This window comes from Sus scrofa, chromosome 10 (assembly GCF_054392235.1).
Source record: "Sus scrofa isolate SSC_HxYL_T2T_F1_AM1 chromosome 10, Sscrofa_HxYL_maternal_Yorkshire_Landrace_v2.0, whole genome shotgun sequence".
NCBI lineage: Eukaryota > Metazoa > Chordata > Mammalia > Artiodactyla > Suidae > Sus > Sus scrofa.
Window position 1 is genome coordinate 25,011,162 of NC_139392.1, and position 24,920 is coordinate 25,036,081.

Genomic DNA, 24,920 nt, shown 5'->3' on the forward strand with positions numbered 1-24,920 from the left:
TGGTGGGAATGTAAGTTGGGAACGCAGCCACTATGGAAAAAAGTATGCAAGTTCCTTATAAAATAGAGTTACTATATGATCCTGCAATCTTGCTCCTGGGCATATATCCAGAGAAAATTCTACTTTGAAAAGGTACATGCACCCCAGTATTCACGGAAACACTATTTACAATAGTCAGAACATGGAAGCAACCTAAATGTTCATCAATATATGAATGGATAAAGAAAATGTGGTACATGTCTGCACAATGGAATACTACTCAGCCATAAAAAAGAATGAAATAATGCCATTTGAAGCAACATGGATGAACCTAGAGATGATCATATAGAAGTAATGCAGAGAAAGAAAAATATCATGTGATAGAAAATATATGTGGAATCTAAAGAAATAACACAAAAGCATTTATTTACAAATAGACTCACAGACAAAACTTATCAATCAGGAAAGCAGGGGTAGGAAGGAGAGATAAATTAGGACTTTGGGGTTAACAGATACACCCTACTATATGTAAAATAGATAAACAACAGGACCTTATTCTAGCACTGGGAATTATATTCAATATTTTCTAATAACCTATTATGGAAAAGAATCTAGAAAAGAATATATATATATATGAATCACTTTGCTGTATACCTGAAACTAATGCATCATTGTAAATCAACTGTAGTTCATTTTTTTAAGTGCTTAATTTGTGTAATTTTAAATTAGTTTATTAAGAGGATAAACAGAATCTTTCTATAAACATCTGATCCATTAGTGCAGGCTTATTAGGTATGGATATCTTTAAGGATTTAAACTGTTTTTCAATGACCTATTCAGTGCTTCCTAGAACTTTCAAACATTCTCTGCTGTATTTCATAATCATTTAAAAATGTCAAAGAGTAGAATGTATATATGTATGTGTGACTGGGTTACCTTGCTGTACAATAGAAAATTGCCAGAACACTGTAAACCAACTACAATGGGAAAAAAAATCATTAAAAAAAAAAGAGTAAAACATTTTCCACCAATCAGGGAGTTACTATTGTGCAACTCATGAAATGGATATTACAGTGTAGAACAGCAGCCAATGGGAATGGTCAGAACACAATTGATATTGAATACATAATATTTTTCCATGACAAAAAAAAAAAAAAAAAAAAAAAGGACAGGCAAACCAAATAGAGGGTTTTTTATATTTTTTGTCTTTTTGCCTTTTCTAGAGCTGCTCCCGCAGCATATGGAGGTTCCCGGGCTAGGGGTCGAATTGGAGCTGTTGCTGCCGGCCTATGCCACAGCCACAACAATGCGGGATCCGAGCTACATCTGCCACCTACACCACAGCTGACAGCAACACCGGATCCTTAACCCACTGAGCAAGGTCAGGGATTGAACCCACAACCTCATGGTTCCTAGTTGGATTTGTTAACCACTGCACCATGACGGGCACTCCGATAGAGGTCTTTTTGACTCCAAAATAGTTTTAGATTTTCTTTTCTTTTCTTTTTCAGTTTTAACTTAATTATTTTGGTAAACTTTCTTCTGAAAATCTTTTCATAGTCAACTGAAGCAACATTATTTGCTTGTGTCATTGTAACAGACTTGAGAGTTCTCAACTTTGGCCAATCCCATATCTTAACTGCTCATCTAATTAAAAAGTCAGGAACACATTTTACAAACTATTGTTCTTGGTTTTGTATAGCTTTCTCATCAGCACTCAAATGTTAATCATCTAAACTAAAAATCAAGTCAATTATGTTCTTACAGTTATTGCAATTGAAAATCTGATCACCCAGTTCTTTTGAAGAATAGATTTCTAAGGCAAAATATACCAATATATTTTCTAAAGAAAAAATATGCAGAATTATCTTTTTCTTTTTAGGGCTAGGCTTGCAGCATATGGAACTTCCCAGGCTAGGGGTTGAATCAGAGCTACAGCTGCCAGCCTACACCACAGTCACAGCAATGCCAGATCCCCCACCCCACTGAGTGAGGCCAGGGATTGTACCCACATCCTCATGGAGACTAGTCCAGTTCATTTCCAGTGTACCACAATGGGAATTCCCCAGAATTATCAAGTCAGAGAGGAAAGCTTCTATAATCCACTCTGAATAATTCACTATGAAAAATCAATTTAATTTATCAGACAACTATGAAAATCAATTTATCAGACAACTTATCACCTTAGTAATAATTTATTTCTATAATTTAATTTACTATGATTTCTTTGTCTTGACACGCATTGAAAAGTATAGAAAACAAATGTCATTGATGATTTCCAAAAGTTCATAATCTGAAATACATACCATTAATAAAAATATTTTATTATAATGATAACTAAATGAAGGATAATTATATAAAGTGCCAGTACTTTTGCCACAAGCATCCTTACTCAGCAGTCTGGTAACATCCTCCCCATCTGGGTACCTGCTGAGACCAGTGTGTCCCTAGTCCCTAACTCTTAGGACCAAATACTTCTGAAATTTAAAATGTTCCAGATTGTAGAAAAGTAAAATGGCATATGTACCATATGTGATTTAAAACCTCCAGTGGGTTCTGTATCTTATAATTAAACACATTAACATTTTTACAGTGAAACCTGAATATTGATACTAAATGGCATAAGTAATAACTAAATAACCATACATTATTTCAGATCAGGAGTTACCACGAAATGAGTTTATTCAAATTTATGTTTAAATGTTTCATTTTCAATTAATAGGCAAGCCACAGACTGTGGGGAAAAAATATTTGCAATACAGGTACCTGGCAGAGAGCTTATATCCAAAATAAATAAAAATAACCTTAGTGATTTAAAAATCTATAAAAAAAATGGGCAAAAAAAGAAGATACTTCATAGAGCAGGAAAAATAAGTGGCCAGTAAGCACCTATAAAAGCATTCAATATTAATCATCAGGAAGTATAAATTACACACCATTTCACTACAACGTGTACCATTTCGCATTCGGTAGAGTCCCCAAAGTCCAAAAGACCAGGACCAACCATGTCAAGTACTGAAATAAAGAGCATCCAGTATTCTCCCACTTTGCTGGTGGGAGGACAAAACGGTAAACCTATCTTAGAGAACAACCTGGCACTTTGCTATTATGTTAAAAATTGCCTCATAACCCCTCAAATCTACTTCTACCTGTTGACCCAAGAAAAGTAAAAATACTCCACGGGAAAAAAAAAAAAAAAAGGCTTGTACAAGGATGGCCATATCAGTGTTGTTCTTAAAAGCCAACAACTGGAAACAACCACAACTCACCAATAAGGGTATGCAAAGTCTGTTGTAATTATAGAATGGAATATAATTTAGGAGCAAAGGAATATACTTTTGATACAATAAGGATGCACCTCAGAACTCTTTTGAGTGGAAGCATTCAGGCACAAAAGAGAACATGTTACGTGACTACATGACATCCAAGAACAGGCCAAACTAACTTATGGTAGAAATCAGAAAATGGTTACTGGAAGGATTGTGGGTTATGTAAATTCCACATCAAATTCTTAAACTGTGCATTCAGAGTTGAGTTTGGAATTGCAGGTATAGGACCGTACTAATAAATGCTTATTTTCTGAAGAACCTTGCCTCTGATGGAAGAAGTCAAATATATTCTGCAGAACAGAGGGATTCAGTTGCTAAGAACAACTGGCCTGGGGTTTCCATAGTTAGTTACTTTGGCTTTTCCCAGACAAACCCTACATACTTAAGTTTGCTAAACTGATTGGGCTTGCTGCAAAGACAAAATGTGGTTTAGAATTTAAAGCCTCAAAGCGCATCAGAGTCTAATAAGCCTTGTAATAAATGTTTACATCTTAAAGGAAAGGCCCAGAGCCTTTTCTAGCTACCACATCTCTTGCACTCCCTACCACATCTCTTGCACTCCCAATCATAGCTTGTTAACTTTCCTACTGATGGGGAGAGTGAAACTGAGCCATGAGGCTTCACGGTTCACTCCTGTGGTCCTACTGAGCTTCTATGAGTCACATAGCAGTGCTAGGCCAGATGGTGGAAAAAACAACACCACTCCAATGAGAAAACTCTTCCTGGTGGCAGAGAGAGCAGTTGATTCCCCAAGATTCTTTGGGGAATGATCTAATGAAGACTCCAAAGCAGAGTTTGCTCTCTTCATTCAAATGCTGGCTTTGAAGAGGGTGAAAGGCTAGAATGGTCTCTTAGACAACTGTCAAAGTCAAAATGTTTGTATCTCAGCATGTTTCTATTCTAAACGAAATTCAGAGTTGGAATAATATTAAATTATTCTGAGGAGAGCAAACCAGGGAGAGAGTCACACAGATGATTAGTACCATTGCCTGGCTTATCCTGGTTTGAGACACTCAGGCAGGGGCTGGCCACTGAGGTGTGGGCTTCTGAGGTCAGTCCCAGGGAGAGAGCAAGGGTCGGCTGGTTGGAAACAGCCTGAGGGGGTCTAGAGAGTGGTTCCCACAGCCAAGGGAATGTAGGAGGAAGGCTGGGCCCAACAGAGGAGCAAAGTGCCATTGCTGGGGAGTGTGAGAGGGGATTGGGGGTGGGACTACCATAGAAACTTCATACAGGCTCTCAGATGGTGGGACACCTCTTACATGGGCTATGGGGGTGGGTGCAAACCACTATAGCCATTTCATACTCTCCAGAGTTAGACATAGCCTGACAGTGCCTGTCACCCCCACCACCCCAGGGACTGATGCCACTGTGAAGGGCCCTGCAACTGGATACCACCCTTCACTCCCGCCTCCCTGGGAACATAAACACCATGCCATTGCCACTGTCAAGGGTTCCATGACTAGGTTCTGCCTCCACCTCCCTGGGTGTCACTACCACCAATTAGGGCCCTGCACCAAAGTACAGCCTGCCACCCATACCTCCCTGTGGGTCACTGTCACTGCCAAGTACCCAGCTCCAGGCACTATCTGCAGGTGCCACCCATTGCCCCCACCTCCCTGGACGTATGCAGGCATGCACCTGCATATCCCCTATTAAGAGAAAAGGGCCTGCTCACGGAAAGAAAAAGCAAGCATCTAAACGAAAAGCAGCTCTCATGCCAAAAATAAAAAAAAATAGTAAACACACACAAGCTATCCAGAGACACTCCTGCATATAAGCAACCCTCCAAGGCTACAGTATATAATTGTTTCCCCTAAAATCAAAAAATAAGAAAAAAGTGAGGAAAATGAAGATGGACAAGAGCCATTCCCAGTTAAAATAACAGGAGAATTTCCCTGAAGGAGCAAACAATGAAATAGACCTCATCAGTCTAACAGACACCAAGTTCAAAAAGATAAGGAAAATACTGAAGGAGTTAAGAATGGTTATGATAGTACTTCAGACTACTATAAAAAAGAATTAGAAACTGTAAGGAGGAGCTAAGAAAAATTAGAAAATCCATTTGCTCAGATGAAAGCTGAGCTGAAGGCAATGAATAGCAGAACATATAATGAAGAGGACCAAATAAGTGACTTGGAAGATAGAATAATGGAAATCACCCAGTCAGGACAACAGACAGAAATCCAAATGAAGGAAAAAAAGAAAGCAATATAAGAGATCTGTGTAATAACATGAAGTGGGCCAATCTATGCATAATAGGAATTCCAGAAGGATAAGAAAAAGAAAAGGGGATTGAAAATATATTTGAAGAAATTATGGCTGAAAACTTTCCATACCTAAAGAAGGAAACAGGTATCCAGATACAAGAAGTACAGAAGGTTCCAAATAAGTTGAACCCAAATAGACCTGCACCAAGACACATTATAATAAAAATGGTAAAAATTAAAGATAGAGGATTATAAAGGCAGAGAAAAAACAAAGTTAATTACCAGGGAACCCTTTAAGGCCATTAGCTGATTTCTCTACAGAAATACTGCAGGACAGAAGAGAATGAAAATATATATTCAAAGTTCTAAAGGGAAAAAATTTCAACCTGGAACAGTCTACCAACAAGATTATTATTTAAAATAGAAGGAGAAATAAATTTCTCAGATAAGCATAAACTAAAAGAATACAGCAATATTAAGCCTATAAAGAAATACTGAACAGTTTCCTCTCAACCAGAAATAAATAAGAAGATATAGGATGGAGGAAACCACAATTGGAAAGTAATTACTTAGATAAGCCAGTATACAGATCAAAAAGAAAAAAACAATTTTGTGAAAGCAATAGGAAACACAAGAAACAGCTAAAAGAGAAATATGAAGATGTAAAAAAGGACAACAGAATTATAAAATGTGGGACAGGAGAGTAAGAACATGTAGTCTCTTTTTAGAATTTGTTTGAGCCTTTATGATTGTTAGGCTGAAGCAAGCAGATATAGGAAGGGGGTTAACATACTTGTAAAACAAGGCAATGACAAATCAAAAAGAACAGATGCACAGAAAACAAAGAGGACATTAACATAAAATGAAATAATCATAAAAAGAAAAAGGAAGAAGAAACATATAATCAACTGGAAAAAGTTTAAAATGATAACAAATACATGTATATCAATAATTACCTTAAATATCAATGGACTGAATGTGCCAATCAAAAGAGAGTGGCACACCAGATTTTAAAAAAAGAACCTACAAAATGCTGCCTAGAAGAGACCCACCTTAAGGCAAAGGACACACACAGATTAAAAGTGAGGGGTTGGAAAGATATTTCATGCAAATGTAAATGACAAGAGAGTAGGTGTTGCAATACTCATATCAGACAAAATAGACTAAAACAAAGGCTATAAAGAAAAATAAAAAGGACACTAATGATAAAAAGATCATTTTAAGAAAAGGATATTACACTCTTCAACATATATGCATCAATACAGGAGCACCGAAATATATAAAGGAAATACTAACAGACATAAAAGAAGAAATTGACTATAGTGGGAGACTATAACACCCCACTCACATCAATGAACAGATCCACTAGACAGAAGAAAATCAATAGGCAACAGAAATCCTAAATAGAAAAGTTAGACTTAATTGATATTTTCAGGACATTATATGCAAAAAGATACAGAATATACATTCTTTTCAAGTTCGCATGGAACATTCTCCAGGCTTGAACACATACTGAACCACAAAACTAACCTCAACAAATTTAATAGTATGGAAATTGTTTCAGGTATCATCTCTGACCACAATCTAACCTACCACCTAAAAGAATTAGAAAGTAATAACAAACAAAACCTAACATTAGAAAAAAGAAAGAAATCATAAAAGATCAGAGAAATCAATAATATAGACATTTAAAAAATTAGGAAAAAATTAAAAAAGCCAAGAGCTAGTTCTATGAAAGGGTAAACAAAATTGACAGACCTCTGGCCAGACTTACCAAGAAGAAGAGAGAACCCAAATAAGAAATGAAAAAGGACAAATCTTAATACTTCAGAAATCTAAAAAAATAAAAAGAATATCATAAACAAACTTATATGACAACAAATTTGACAATGTAGAAGAAATGGACATCTAGAGACATACACCCCACCAAAACTTAATCAAGAGGAAATAATTTAGTACAGCCACTATGGAGAACAGTATGGAGGTGCCTTAGAAAACTATACATAGAACTACCATAGGACCCAGCAATCCCACTCTTGGGCACATATCCAGACAAAAATTTCCTTAAAAAAGATTCATGCAGCCGTATGCTCATTGCAGCACTAGTCACAATAGCCAAGACATGGAAACAACCCAAATGTCCATCGACGGATGAGTGGATTAAGAAGATGTGGTACATATACACAATGGAATACTACTCAGCCATAAAAAAGAACAAAATAATGCCATTTGTAGCAACATGGATGGAACTAGAAGCTCTCATACTGAGTGAAGTAAGTCAGAAAGAGAAAGACAAATACCATATGATATCACTTATATCTGGAATCTAATATATGGCACAAATGAACCTTTCCACAGAAAAGAAACTCATGGACTTGGAGAATAGACTTGTAGTTGCCAAGGGGGAGGGAGTGGGATGGACTGGGAGTTTGGGGTTAATAGACGCAGACTATTGCCTTTGGAATGGACTAGCAATGAGATCCTGCTGTGTAGCACTGGGAACTATATCTAGTCACTTATGATGGAGCCTGATAATGTGAGAAAAAGAATGTATACATGTATGTGTAACTAGGTCACCATGCTGTACAGTAGAAAAAAATAATGTATTGGGGAAATAAATAAAAGAAGAAATAATTTGAACAGACAAATCACTGTAAGTAAAACTGAATGTCTAATTTAGAAAACTTCCTACAAACGAGTCCAAGACAAGATGGCATCACAGGTGAATTCTACCAAACATACAAAGAAGAACTTATACCCATCCTTCTTAAACTTTACCAAAATATTGAAGAGGAAGGAACACTCCCAAAGACATTCTATGAAGCCACTATCACCCTGATACCAAAGCCACAAACAATTACCACCAAAAAAAGAAAATTATAGGCCAATATCTCTGAATAAGATGCAAAATTCTCAACAAAGTTTGAGCCAACTGAATCCAGCAACACATAAAAAAGATCATGCACCATGTCCAAGTGGGATTCATCCCAAGTTCACAAGAATGATTCAACATAAACAAATGAATGTCACATATCACATTAATGAAAAAAAAAGCCAAAAACCACATGATCATTTCAATAGATGCAGAAAAAGCATTTAACAAAATTCAACATAGGTTCATGATAAAAACTCTTACTGAAGTGGGTACAGAGGGAACAAAATAAAAAACATTTACAATAAACCCACAGCCAGTGTAATACTCAAAAGGGAAAAGCTGAAAGCCTTCCAACTAAAATCTGGAACAAGACAAGGATGCCCACTCTCACCACTTTTATTCAACATAGTACTGAAAGCTGAAAGTCCTAGCCACAGCAGTCAGACCAAAAAAAAAAAAAAGATATCCACAAAGGAAAAGAAGAGGTAAAATTGTCACTGTCTGCAGATGACATGATACAACCAACATATAGAAAACCCTAAAGATGCCACACAAAAACTACTCAAACTGATCAATTAATTCAGAAAAGTAGTAAAAGATTAACATTCAGAAATTGGTTTCATTTCTCCATACAAACATTAGAAAATACCTTTTCAAATTATACAAATTTCAAATTACAAAAAATAAAAGACCTGGGGATAAACCTGAACAAAGAGGTAAAAGACTTATATGTTGAGAAGTATGAAACATTGATAAGGGAAATTAAAGAGGGTTCAGGAAGTAGAAAGATACGCCATGCTCTTGGATTGGAAGAATTAATATTGTTAAAACAGCCACACTACACAAAGCAAAGCAATCTACAGATTTAATGCAATCCCTATTAAATTAACCATGACATTTTTCACAGAACTAGAATAATCCATAATCTTATATGGAAACATAAAAGACATAGAATTGCCAAAGCAACCATAAGAGAAGAACAAAGCTAGAGGCATAACCCCCTCCCAGACTTCAGACAATATTACAAAGCCACAGTAATCCAAACAGTGTGGTATTCATACAGAAACAGACATACAGATCAATGGAACAGAATAGAGAATGCAGAAATAAACTAAGACACCTACAAATCTTCAACAAAGGAGGCACAAATATACAAATGGGGAAAACAGTCTTTTCAGCAGCTGGGATACTGGACTTCTGCATGTAAATCAATGAAATTAGAATACACCCTCACACCATGCACAAAAATAACCTCAAAATGGCTTAAAGACTTAAACATAAGACATGACGCCATAAAATTCCTATAAGAGAACATAAGCAAAACATTCTCTGACATAAATCATACGTGTTTTATTAGGTCAGTCTCCCAAGACAGTGGAAATAAAAACAAAAATAAACAAATGGGACCTAGTCAAATTTACAAGCTTTTGCACAGCAAAGGACACGATTTATAAAATCCTATGGAATGGAGAAAATAGTTGCAAATGATGCAAGCAAAAAGGGTTTAATCTCCAAAATATACAAATAACTCATACAACTCAACAACAACAAACTGAAAAATTAACAGATCTAAATAGACATTTCTCCAAAGACATATGGATAGCTAGTAGGCTCATGAAAAGATGCTCCACATCACTAATTATTAGAGAAATGAAAATCAAAACAATGGTGAGGTATGACCTCATACTGGTCAGAGTGGCCATCATTAATAAGTCTATAACAAATGCTTAGAACAGTGTGGAGAAAAGGGAACCCTCCTGTACTGTTAGTGGGAGTGTAAGCTATAAAGCCACTATGGAAAACAGTATGGACGTTCCTCAGAAAATGAAATATGATAATACCATATGATTCAGCAATCCCACTCCTGGGCATATATATGTTCAAAAACTCTAATTGAAAGATACATGCACCCCTAGGTTATAAGAGCATTATTAACAATAGCCAAGACATGAAAATAATCTAAATGTCCATTGACAGATTACTGGATTAAGAATATGTGGTACAAATATACAATGGAATACTACTCAGCCATAAAAAAGAATAAAATAATGCTGTTTCACAGCAACATGGATGCAACTAGAGATTATCACGTTAAGTTATAAAGAGAAAGATAAATACCATAAGATATCATTTATATGTGGAATCTAAAATATGGCACAAATGAACCTATCTACAAAACAGAAACAGACTCACAAACATAAGAGAACATAAACAGGAAATTTAGGGTTAGTAGATACAAACTGTTACATTTAGAATGGATAATCAATGAGGTCCTACTGTACAGCAAGGGAACTATGTCCAGTCTCTTGAGTTAGAACATCATCAAAGATAGTATGGAAAAAAAAGAACATATATACATACATATGTCACTTTGCTATACAAGAGAAATTGAAAGAACACTGTAAATCAACTAATTGTTTAAAATATGCACTCATCCCAGCCTGTGTTTGTGCTTCATGACACTAATTACTCATTTAAACAGCACATTAGAAGCCTCCTCATCTATCTCTACCTGTATTCCGGGCTCATTCCTCCTAGAGTCTCTGCCCAGCCCTCTAGTCCCCACTTCATTCCCCCTCACACTTCTCTACCCTCTCCCACCTCATAGTGGCCAGCATTGTTTTCAGGGCCTCAAATGCTTCCCCTTCTCTTTGCCTTCTTAACTCCTCCACATCCATCCACTCTCATCTTAGGGACCATTCTTTAAAGATGTCTCCCTGGATATGTCTGCCCTAATGGAATCCTCTTACTAGATTGCAGCAATGAACCAAAGAGCTCTCCTTCACTGATGTTGTCATGTACGATGCCTGTTAGTCACTCATCAAACAACTGACAGAATGATGACTAAGAAGCCCTTTACAGGTTTGAGTCAGGTTAGACTTGCAGTCCAAAGCAAGCTCCAAGATTGGGCTAAACCCAGTGCCACTCCACTAATATCGTGCTATCTCATGGAGCTTTATGACCCTGTGGAAATAACTTCCCTTGCTTGTCCTCTCAAGAGATTTTGGTTATATAGCAGGGAAGAGAATTTCCCCACAGAGCAACCTCCCATATCCAACCCACAGCAGCATCTGTTGCCATAAACTCTGCCTTCCCTCCTGTTACTAGAGATGAACTATCTATTTTCTTATAAAAACCTTTCTGCACTTCTGCCCTCAATGCCTTCTGTCTTCTGCTTCAGGAACTGCATCTAGCAATTCTTCATTCTTACTCACATATCACCAGGTTTTTTCTTTCTTCTAGACCATCCCCATAGACCTTAAAATACTCTATGATGTCTCTTGTCTTAAAAAATAAATGAACTCAGTGTTCCCATCGTGGCTTAGTGATTAATGAATTCGACTACGAACCATGAGGTTGAGGGTTCAAACCCTGGCCTTGCTCAGTGGGTTAAGGATCCGGCATTACCGTGAGCTGTGGTGTAGGCTACAGACACAGCTCAGATCCCACATTGCTGTGGCTCTGGCATAGGCCAGCAGCTACAGCTCTGATTAGACCCCTAGCCTCGGAACCTCCATATGCCATGGGAACGGCCCTAGAAAAGGCAAAAAACAAAACATACATACATACATACATAAATGGACAAAAAAATTTAACTGAATCCTTGTCCCCAGCTAAATACTGCCTTATTTATTTGTTTCCTTTTGCAGCAAAAATCTACAACAAAGCCTCCCATCCTCTACCTCCCTCTCCTACCCTGATCACTTGGGTGCACTTTAGTCAAGCTTTTGCTCCAGCTACTTCACTGAAATCACTTCCAGGGAACACCTCTGCTCCAGGTCATCAGTAGCTTCCGTACTGGCCCAGGTGACACCATTGACCTTGAGCCACACTTGTCACTTTCCAGCTTCCCTCCTACTTCACAGCTCACTCCTTCTCAGGGTGTCTGCACCTCTACAACCTCTTTATATTGGACTACACAACTCTCTCTTCGCGTTCTCTCTACCTACATGGATCGCTTTGGTGAGCTCGTCCATTTTCATGTCATTAAATGTCAAATTCATACTCTCGCAGACCCATTGCCCCAACTCCAGACTCATGTATCCAGTTCCAACATATCCACTCCATTGTCTAACATGTCTTACATTCAGTGTGTCCAAACCAAACTCCTGTTCACTCACTGCCTTCCCCACCTCAGTGGACAGCAGTACCATCTGCCTGTTGCTCAGGTGGGAAATGATGTCATCCCTTTCCTTCCTGTTACCATCCGTTCCTTCAGGAAACCCTGCTGGCCCTGTATTCAAATCCATAATCAAATCTCTTTTCACATCCTTGTTGGAGAGGCCAGTAATTATGCCTTCCTTGAATTACTGAAATGGCCTCCTTACTAGTTTTTTATTTCCACTGTTGTTCACCCTCATAGTCTTTCTCGATAAATCCTTTAAATGCACCAACCAGATCATGTCACGCTATCAGTCAAAGCCTCACAATGGCTTCACATTTCACAAAGATAAAAACAAAATTCTCCCAAGGGCTACATGGCCCCACCTCATCTGGACCCATCCATCTCCTTTTGCCTCTCTGACCTTCTCTCTCTCATTTCTCTCCTTAGTCAGTTTCAGCCACTCCAGCTACCTTGCCCCTGGTCCATGCCAGGCATGCTCTTACTATAGTAGTTGAACCGTGCTGTTTGAGCTCTCTGGACCACTCTTCTCCAAGATGCATGCTTGTCTCACTCCATTCCCTCTTTCAAGTATTTCTAGTATTTGTTCAGATGCCAACTTTGATTCTTATTTAAATTGAAATCTGCCTACTTGCATTCTCCCAGCCTTCCTTCTCATGTCTCCACCATTCTCTATTTCCTCCACCCCAATAGGATTTACCACCCTCTAACAGGTGATGTAACTTACTTAATTATCATGTTTATTGTCTGCCTATCCCTATTAGACTGTAATTCCATGAGGCAAGTGGTTTTAATGGTTTCAAACCCCCAAAACCTAGAATAGTGCTTGGCACTCAATCCAGGAGGTACTTCCTAAATATCTGGTGGATGAAGAGGGAGATAAGAGGTGGGCTGGGCTCCAGAGACAACTGGCTCCCACAGCAGAACCTTGTTAGGTGAAAGCTTTCTGCATCCATTGTCTCTGTTGTGTTTTTGCCCTACTCTCTCCTACTACAGGTAAATTTATTTTGCAGTATGGTGGGAAGTTGGAGTTGGGACATAGTCACAGAGAGTTTTGCTATCCCATTTATGGGATCCAAAAGTAAAGAGAGCTTTTCTCTTTAGGAGTCAGGAGAAATCTGTGGAAGGACTCTGATTCATTTTGTCAATGGACAAATAATTGGCCAGGTCTGGGTCACAGGGCTGTCTCCTGGGGATAAAACCTGTGAGTGACAGCCTCCTACAAACCACATGCAGGTGCCAAGTGGTATCACCAAAATGTAACATAATATCACAGAATAGAAAGGGCTAGAAATATCAAAAGATGATTGCTACACGTTTCTTTCCTCTGATTTTTTTTTCTTTTTTATTAGCTTTTTTCTAATTTCATTTTGTTCCCTCTTCTATTAGGGCATATGTTGTTTGTTAAAACCATGTCTCAAATGAGAATATTCAAAACCTGGAAAATATCACCGGAGCCTTAAGATGCAGGAAAAAAAAAGTGTGAAATGGAACATTGGAGAAGGGAGTATCACACATTAACAAGTGATGCCTCATAAGTACATCATGACAATCAAAGTAACTTAAAGTGTGCAAAATATGTGCCCATGCTAGTTATCAAAGATCTGTAAGACAAGTTACCACTATAACTACATTTTGGTGGATGACAAATCTGAGGGATAAAATGGATTCTGGATTCCAGATCTGGCCTTTTGAGCCATATGTTACAAACTGCTTACTCTCCAGCACTGCTTGCTCAGAAAAATGTTACTAGCAAGTAACATTTTTTCCTATCACTTTCAGGTTTTCACAGTGGCCACTTTCTTCCTCATAGCCATGAGTAAATAACTCTAGAATCCTCTCCATGCCAGGCTGAGTCCAGTTCTTGCTAACAGAGCTAAACATATGCTTTTACTTCTTCTGTAGCATCTATGCAAGAAACACTGGTGTGCAAGAGATGTATGGGTGTTCTGTGCTTTCCACTCAATCTTCATGGCCAGCATCCCTAGAAAACATTTTATCTGCTGTGACTGAATCAGTCTAAAATCATTAAGAAATGGAAATTCTTTCTAAGATTAAAGATAAGACTGTTCAGCCACACTGCCCTATTTTTATCCTCTCTGTTGCAATGATTCATCTTAGTTGCAAGAGAGGGTTTTATGAACGACTTTTAAAAGCAAATCATATTGGCTGGGTGTGTGAATGTATACCTCCTACTGATTCTGATAGTGAATTTTAAACACAATTAGCTACGAGTTTTTAGATAATACTTTCCCTTCCTACACAAGAGTGCAAACACAGTCACTAACATGCTTAAAGGAATACAGAAGAGCAGTTAAGGACACGGGTCCTGAGGCCAGAATCCCCTGGTGCAAATTTCAGTTCTGTCGTTTACTGGCTGTGTGACTTGGAACAAGCTACTTCTCTTGCCCCTCCCTCCCTGTTGCCAGCTTTGAGAAAAAAGAATGAATAATAGATCTTACTCCATAGGATTGCTGTGAGCCTTCAGCGAATCATATGAAAAGCACTTAGAACTGTGCCAAGAAAAGAATAAATGCAGTATACGGGTGGACTATTATGATTTAATCCAACCCTGTCATTTTACAGATGAGGAAACTTGGCAAAAAGAGGTTAAGTAACTTGCCCAACATCATAAATCTAATGTATAAACATCTGCCAACTCTTAATCCAATTGTTCTTATATGTGTCATCTTCTCTTTTATATCCTATCTTTTAACACATAAAATATTTATTAACACATAAAATATTTTCCATTTATTAAAAGTAAATGTTTAAAAAAAAAAACCCTAAAGCTTGGAGTTCCCTGGTGCCACAGTGGGTTAAGGGTCCTATGTTATCACTGTAGCAGTTCAGGTCACAGCTGTGGCGCAGGTTTGATCCCTGCCCCAGAAACTTCTGCATGTCTTGGGTGCAGACAAAACAACCAACCAACCAACCAAAAAAAAAAAAAAATCCTAAAACTGTACACTACATGGGAACCAACTTTGTCCACCAGGGTATATACCACACCCTTGGTAATTAATGGTTCTAGATACAGAGCTGAAAGACTCTGCAGGTGATGCATGAGCCCCAGTCATATTTTAAAACTTTGTTAGCCACCTTGATAAGGACAATGGGGGACAGGTGTCTGGTGTTTCTGGGATTATGCCATTGCTTTGCATGTGTAAAGACCTATCCCTCATTCATCTCAGCTCATTTGCTCTACAGATGGACATCATCAGAGGTGCACTTAATAAAGGCTGAGCCATAAAAGTGAACAACTTAATTTGTTCCAACACAGACGGGAGAGAAGCAGTGCACTCCTCGACTGGCCATGCATCTATCAAGGGGCAGTGTCAAGGTCAAGAGTGGTGAAGAGTGTTGCATTCAAAAGTTGGCCTCACCATATGAGGTGGAACAGAAAGCCCAGGAGACCATCCAGGCTATGAATTACCTTTCTCCTTCCTGCTTACTTCCCCTTCCCCTTTATTTTAATGATGATGAACATATTACCACAGTGTCCTCCACCACGGGACACACTTCCAGGCTGTGCAGCCTCTCTGCCTGGGACAATGCATAAGAAAAAATCTGAGGTTGACAGTGAGGCACACAGATGGAATGTATATAAGGTGTCACACTGACCAGTCACCCCAGGAAGCACTGCAGGGCCAGCGGATGCTGCTTGTATGCTGAGCGCTTTGGGAGGAAATTGATGGGAAGACAGAGTTTGATTTCCAGGTCATCTGAAGGTAAAAGAATTGGTATCACTTCTGAGGAAACATTACTACTTGGTCAACCCTTCCTTCTCAAATATTTCATTATGCTTCAAATAGGTAGTTTTTCTTAGAATGCTGGCTTCATTTTATTGTATAATATTAAGCAAATGATATGATTGAATGTAAAGCATCATAGGAAAGAATTCCCATCATGGTTCAGTGAGTTAAAAACCAACTACTATCCATGAGGATGAGAGTTTGATCCCTGGCCCCGCTCAGTGGGTAACAATCCGGCATTGTACAGACCATAAATTCTTGCCTTTTCACTATCAGCATCCTCTCTACTTCCCCAAACCTTTCCACATCATTCTTGGGCACCATCAGACTGGAAGGTGGTCACTGTGAAAATGAGTGGGTTGAATGGTCGTCCCTCAAAGCTCTTTCTACCTGGAACCTTTACATGTGGCCCTTGTTTGGGAAAAGGGTCTTTGCAGATGTAGCTAAGGACCTTAGGGTTAAGGGGGCATTAAATCCAGTGACAAATGACCTCAGAAGAAAAGGAGATGGAGGCAGAGACCCGAGGGGTGGGTCTGCAGCCCGGGAACTACTAAGGATTGTCAACAGTCACTGGAAGCTGGGGAGAGGCAAGGAACAGACTTGCCCTCACAGCCTCCGCAAGGAACCACTCCTGCAGACGCCCTGATTTTGGACTTCTGGCCTCCAGAACCAAGAAAGACTAAATTTCTGTTGTTTTCAGTTTTCCGCTTTACAGTAATTTTTTATGGCAGCCAAGGAACACTAATAGATGGGCTTGTTCTAAGACATGTGTTAGCACCCACAGCCACCCACATTTGGGGTGTTCAGACTTGAGTCTCCCTGGCCTGATGTAAAATGCAACTGCAGATTTGTAATTTCAGGACAATTCAAAGATTAAAACAGCAAATGAACTTTTTAAATGCCACTCTGGAAAACCGTTTTCTCCATGTATATTAGAAGAAAAGGCTGCTGTGGGTCCATTTTGATTTTTTGGACATTCTGGTCGATGTAAGATTCAGTCTCTAGGGAAGGACAGATAGAGGAATACGCCATGGTCGCATCGGCGCCTGAGCTAGCCAAAGCAGATCCCTTTTGTAACAAGGTTGCCCTCAGTTTTACTTCTACATTCATAATGACTCTCATTACCCCTTCCACTTGTGACATTCCTATTTGCCACTAATTTACCAAATTAATCAGTGAGACGGGAAATAATCGCTCACTAGCTGTCAGGCAAACCTTGCCACTTTGTGATTTCCAGGGGCTCAAAGCCATTCGATTCAATTAGCCCCAGTGTTTTACATATGGCGCTATACATCCATTTGGAAAATTCCTTCATGTTCTGTTCTTTTTCCCCCACTAGGCTATGGCACATCTTAATAAACATGCTAAAAAATAGATACGGCTCCAACAGCAATCAAAAGTGCTGCTTGGGAAAGATTCACTACCCGCTGCCTCAAAATTATCCACTACAAAAGTTCTATCCTTTCTGAGTGCCCTTTTAATGTCTGGAGGAAAAACAAGATTTTCTGGTTGTCCAAAAAGATCAGTAGCTAATTACAGCTAATTACAGTCAACTTTCACCTCTCCTTGCTAATGGAAGGAAATCACTGATGCAGGCAATCCCCAAACGGCAAGTCTTCCATTAGGCTTCAGCAAATAAAAACACAAAAGACGTTGCTCTTTAAGGTTTTCCTCACAGTTCTTCTAGAAAACGCCTGATCAGATCAGGGGGTTGACCTTTAGATTGCTTTTATATTCTTCAAAGGTAGCATGGACATGTTTCTAGGACCTGCTAAACTTAACCACCACAACTGCACTTTATACTAGAGTTAAAATGTAATTACATCCCTTCCCAGACACTGGCTCAGAACTGGGAGGAACTGGGAAGGCTCCTGCACTAGGACATAAAGTTATAACCTGCACTTCGACCACAGGCAGTAATTAATAACAACAGCAGCAGTAACAATTACTGTTACTGAGCACCTGTCATGTGCCAGGTATGTTACCTTCCTTAGCTATAATCCCGGTAACAATCCTGCAAGCTGTTATTATCTACACTTTTACAAAGAAGGGACTGAGTCCTGGAGAAGTTACCTGATTGAATTTGTGCTACCTGAACAGAAACTAATCAAGGTGAGGTTCAAAATGGATCTGACTCCACACTTAGGCTCTTTCCACGAGGCTGTTTGGATAACACAAGTGGACAATGTCTACTGATCAACTTGAAATTCTCCTGTTACAATTACAGGTGCCTGGTGCATGTATTTAGTTATATCATCTTATAAACCTAGACTTTTGCATGATGAAAACTAATCTCTCTCTAAAGGGCAGAATTTATTGTATGATAGATGGAACTTGTGGGTTTAGATACTGAAAAACTTAAAGAACCTAGTTAGAGGTTGTTTTATTTGGAAGGCAACTGACAGTTAAAAGATCAGTGAAAAGCCCATTACATCAGTGAACAGACAGACCTGTTATACCAAGACCCTGGTGTATACATGTATTATAATCTTGCTCCTCTGTTAAGTTTATCTACTGTCTAGTTGAGTCCTAGATCAAATTTTTTCATCCAGTTAATTCATGTCTTCTCACTCTGCAAATACTAATTTTCCAGAAATGGACTTTATTTTAAAAGTGAATAGGCTATAAAAAAAGTTAAATATAGGACTCCTCACTAAAGAGAAATTACCCTTCTGCAAAATAAAAATAATGATGGAGACATATTATAAATGTTTTTTGTACTTAATGAGCTCATTGTCCTTGAACAAATGCTGACTCCATTAGAAATTTCAAGCCATGATGATGGTGGTTATTACCAGCAAATACCTCGTGTGCGTCCACACATACGGATTGAGTCAGGTATGCAGTCAGGTACTAAATGCTGGAAAACAAATTATTCACAGTTCTGGCCACATTCGAATGGAAGAGACACACATACACACCAATGATTATATCTAGAAGTATAGTTTCTGTTGCCAGCACCTCCATTCACAGTGACCCTAAAACAGAAATCTAGAATTACGGATTTCTTCCTCCTTGAAACCTCTGCTTTCAGTCATTCTCAGTCTTGATCATTTTACCTCATAAACATTTTCAAATTCCACCTCCTCTGTTCCATCTCTACTCTCACTGCCTGTGGCCAGGCCAGGCCCATGTCATGTCTCACCTAGACTTTTTCCTATCTAACATGTGTTCCATTCTCAAATGTTTCCCCACAGATTTACCCAAGTGGAAAATCCAACCATGTGATTCTCATGCTTTCAGTCAGTTCATGGATGTCTCTTTGACCCATATGGGACTTAGTGGCAAAATGAAGCAACAAGAGTAGTAGTTTCAAAGTGAAGGAACATGATAAAATCCCAGAAGATGAGCTAACTGAAGAGGAAATAAGCAATCTACCTGATAAAATGTTCGAGGTACTAATCATAAAGATGCTCAACAAACTAGGAAGAAGAACAGATGATTACAGTGAGAAGTTTAATCAAGACTTAGGAAATACAAAGAACCACATGGAACTGAAGGATACAAAAGTTGAAATTAAAAATATACAATAGAAGGAGTCAAGAGTAAATCAGATGATACAGAGAAGTGAAATAGCAAACTGGAAGACAAAGATGTAAAAATTAAGCTGAACAACAACAAAAAATATAGAGATATATAGAGATAGATAGATTAAAATTAGGACAGTTTAAGAGACTTCTGGGACAACAATAAGCATACTAACATTTGCATTATAGGGGCCCAGAAGGAGAAAGGAGATGGATGGGGCAGAGAACTTATTTGAAGACATAATAGCTAAAAACTTCCCTAAACTGGGAAACACTATCCAGGTCCCAAAAGCACAGAAAATACCAAATAAAATCAACCCTAAGAAGTCCATACCAAGACACAATGTTATTAAAATAGCAAAAATTAAAGATAGACTATTAAAAGCAACAAAGGAGATGTTCCCTGGTGGCCTAGTCGTTAAGGATACAGCACTTTCACTGCTGTGGCTTGGGTTTGATCCCTGGCCTGGGAACTCCTGTATGCAATGGGTATAGCCAAAAAAATAAAATAAAATAAAAGCAGCAAAGGAAAAACTACTACTTGTGTACAAAGGAATTTCCATAAGACTTCCAGCTGACTTTTCAGTAGAAATTCTGCAAGGCAAAATGGAGTATCACAATGCATTTAAAGTGCTGAAAGGAAAAAAAAACCTAAAACCAAGAATACTTAACCCATCAAGGCCTTCATTCAGACTTGAGGGAGCAATCAAAAGCTTTACAGACAAGCAAAAGCTAAAAGAATTCAGCATCACCAAATAAGCCTTACAACAAAAGCTAAAGGAGCTTCTCTAGGCAGAAAAGACAAGACCACAACTAGAAATGAGAGAATTATGAAATTGGAAATCTCACCTCTAAAGGCAAACCTGTAGTAAAGGCAGGAAATCATCCACACACAAATAGGATATCAAAAACAATAATTATGAGAGGAGGAGAGTAAAAATGCAGTATATTTGAAATGCATTTAAAATTAAGAGATCAGCAACTTAAAACAATCATGTGTAAATATAAATTCCTATATCAAAACCTCATGGGGAGTTCCCATCATGACTCAGTGGAAACAAACCTGACTAGAATCCATAAGGACACAGGTTTGGTCCCCGACCTCATTCAGTGGGTTAAGGATCTGGCATTACCATGAGCTGTGGTGTAGGTTGCAGACACAGCTCGGATCTGGCATTGCTGTGGCTGTGCTGTAGGCTGGCGGCTGCAGCTCCAATTTTACCCCTAGCCTAGGAACCTCTATAACCCTTGGGTGCAGCCCTAAAAAGCAAAAAAAAAAAAAAAAACCTCATGGTAACCTCAAACCAAAATCCATAATAGATAGATATACACACAAAAAAAAGAAAATCCAAAAACAGCACTAAAGATAGTCATCAAATCACAAGGGAAGAGAATGAAAGAGGAAAGGAAGAGAAAAAGACCTACAAAAACAAATCCAAAACAATTTTAAAAAATTCAATAAGAACATGTATCTTAGCAATTACCTTAAATGTAATGGATTAAATTCTCCACCCTAAAAATTTAGATTGGCGGAATAGATATAAAAACAAGACTCATACATATGCTGTCTACAGTGGACCCACTTCAGATCTAGGGACAAATACAGACTGAAAATGAGGGGTTGGAAAAGTTATTCTATGCAAATGTAAATGAAAGAAAGCTGGAGTAGCAATATTTGTATCAAACAAAAGACTTTAAAATACAGACAGTTACAAGAGACAAAGGATAATACACAAGGATCAAGGGATCAATCCACGAAGAAAATGTATATGCACCCAACATAGGAGCATCTCCATATATAAGGCAAATATTGACAGACATAAAAGGACAAATGGGCAGTAACATAATAATAGTGGGAACTTTAACACCCCACTTACAGCAATGGACTGACCAACCAGTCAGAAAAACAATAGGAAACAGAGGACTTAAATAATACATTAAGCTAGATATTTATAAGGCATTCAAACCAAAAGCAACAGGAAAGACCTTTTTTTTTCAAGTGCATATGGAACATTCTCCAGGATAGATTATGTGCTGGTCCACAAAGTAAGCCTTGGTAAATTTAAGAAAATTGAAATCATATCAAGCATCTTTTCTGACCACAATGCTATGTAAAAATTTACCACAAGAAAGAAAATATAAAAAACACAAACATATGGAAGCTAAACAATATGCTACTAAACACCAATGGATCACTGAGGAAATTAAAGAGGAAATCAAACAGTACCTAGAGATAAATGAAAACAAAAATATAATGATCCAATATCTATGGGATGCAGTAAAAAACAGTTCTAAGAAAGAAGTTCATGGCAATACAAGCTTTCCTCAGGAAACAAGAAAAATCTCAAACAACCTAACCTTACACCTAAAGCAACCAGAGAAAGATGTACAAACAAAACCCAAAGTTAGTACAAGGAAAGACAGCATAAAGATCGGAGCAAAAATAAATGAAATAGAGACAAAATAACAACAACAATAGAGAAGATCAATGAAACTAAAAGTTGGTTCTTGGAAAAGATAAACAAATTTGATAAACTTTTAGCCAGACTCATCAAGAAAAAAAGGGAGTGGGCCCAAGTAAATAACATTAGAAATGAAAAAGGAGCAGTTACAAGCAACACCACAGAAATACAAAGGATCATAAGCAATTACTGTGAGCAACTATACACCAATAAAATGGGCAACCTAGGGGGAGGGAAACTGATGAATTCTTACAAAGGTACAAACTCCCAAGACTGAACCAGGAAGAAATAGAAAAGATGAACAGATCACTTGCCAGTACTGAAGGTGAATCAGTAATTTAAAAACTGCTGACAAACAAAAGTCTGGGATGAGATGGCTTCACAGGTGAATTCCACCAAGCATTTAGAGAAGATTTAACAGCAGACCTTCTGAAAATATTCCTAAAGATTGCAGAGGAAGGAAAACTTCCAAAGTCATTCTATGAGGCTACCATCACTACCAATGTCTACCAAAACCAGACTAGGATACCATTTAAAAAAAAGAAAATTTTAGGTCAATATCACTGATGAACATAGACACAAAAATGCTCAACAAAATACTACCAACCAAATATAGCTATATATTAAAAAGGATCATACACCATGATCAAGGGGGATTTATCCCAGGGAAGCAAGGATTCTTCAATATCTGTAAATCAATCAGTGTGATATATACCACATTGACAAACTGAAGGATAAAATCCATATAAACATCTCAATAATATAATCATCTCAATACTCAATGGTGAAAAGCTGAAAGCATTCCCTCTAAGATCAGGAACAAGACAAGGAAGCCCACTTTCACTTCAGCATAGTTTTGGGAGTTCCCCATCATGGCTCAGTGGTTAACGAACCCAACCAGTATCCATGAGGACATGGGTTTAATCCCTGGCCTCTCTCAGTGGGTTAAGGATCCAGCATTGCCTTGAGCTCTGGTATAGGTCACAGATGCGGCTCAGATCTGGCATTGTTGTGGCTGTGGCACAGACCAGGAGCTACAGCTCTGATTCCACTCCTAGCCTGGGAACCTCCATATGCCACAGGAGTGACCCTAAAAAGACAAACCAACAATAACAACAACAACAAACCAGTTTTAGAATTCCTAGAAACAGCAGACAGAGAAGAAAAAGAAATAAAAGGAATTCAAATTGGAATAGGTGAAACTGTCACTGTTTGTAGTGACATGATGCTATCCATAGAAAATCATAAAGACACTTCCAGAAAACTACTAGGTTTATCAAGGAATTTGGTAAAGTTGTAGGATATAAAATAAATATACAAAAATTTGTTTATACATTTACAATGAAATAGCAGGAACAGAAATTAAGGAAACAATCCTATTTACCATTGCAAAAAAAAAACCACAAAAAACTAGGAATAAACCTACCTAAGGAGGCAAAAGAACTGTACTCTGAGAACTATAAAACACTGATGAAAGAAATTGAAGATGTCACAAACAGATGGAAAAATATACCAAATTCTTGGATTGGAAAAATCAATATTGTCAAAATGACTATACTTCCCAATGAAATCTACAGATTCAATACAGTCCCTATCAATTTACCAATGACATTTTTCACAGAACTAGAGTAAAAAGTTTAAAACTTTGTACAGAAACACAAAAGACCCCAAATGACCAAAGCAATCTTGAGAAAGAAAAATGGAACTAGAGGAATCAGGCTCCCTGACTTTAGGTTATACTACAAAGCTATAGTGATAAAAACAGTATGTATAGGCACAAAAACACAAATATAGATCAATGGAACAGGGTAGAAAGCCCAGAAATAAACCCACACATCTATGGTCAATTAATCTATTATAAGGGAGTCAAGAATATACAATGGAGAAAAAGTCTTTTTAATAAGTGGTGCTGGGAAAACTAGACAGCTACATGCAAAGGAATGAAATTACAGCATTCTCTAATACCATACACAAAAAATAAACTCAAAATGGATTAAAGTCCTAAATGTAAGACTAAATACTATAAAATTCCTAGAAAAAAATAGTCCACTCTTTGGCATAAATGGCAGCAGTATCTTTGTGGTTCCATCTCCTAGAGTAATGGAAATAGAAGCAAAAATAAACAAGAGGGACCTAATTTAATTTAACAGTTTTGCACAGCAAAGGGAACCATAAATAAAAAGACAACCTACAGAATGGGAGAAAATATTTGCAAACAATGTAACAAGGGATTGATCTCCAAAATATACAAACAACTCATGCATCAATATCTATCATATTACTATGATATGTATAATCTTAAGATGATACAAATGGACTTATATAAAAAATATAAATAGACCCACAGACATAGAAAACAAAGTGGAAAGAGGGTAGGGATAAATTGGGAGATTTGGGTTAACATATAAACACTACTATACACAAAATAATTAACAAGAACCTACTGAATAGCACAGGGGACTCTACTCAATATTTTTGGTGACCTGTTGGAGAAAGGACCTGAGAGCAAATAGATTGTGTGTGTGTGTATGTGGGGGTGTGTATGACTCAGTCACCATGCTGTAGACTTGAAACTGGTACAACACTGTAAATCAACTATACTTCAATAAAAAATGAATGTATGGAGTTCCCGTCATGGTTCAGTGGTTGATGAACCCCACTAGTAA

General features: G+C 37.9%; 1 long non-coding RNA gene across 4 annotated transcripts in view; it reads left to right on the plus strand.

Annotated features, from left to right (window-relative positions):
• The window catches only part of LOC110255654 (uncharacterized), a 163,951-nt gene extending 144,977 nt beyond the window's left edge, over positions 1-18,974 (plus strand). For all 4 annotated transcript variants that reach the window (XR_002336257.2, XR_014818260.1, XR_014818261.1 and 1 more), the window contains one exon: positions 15,721-18,974. This is a non-coding gene — a long non-coding RNA (uncharacterized LOC110255654). The remainder of the gene's footprint in view (positions 1-15,720) is intronic.
• The last annotated feature ends 5,946 nt before the right edge of the window (positions 18,975-24,920 follow it).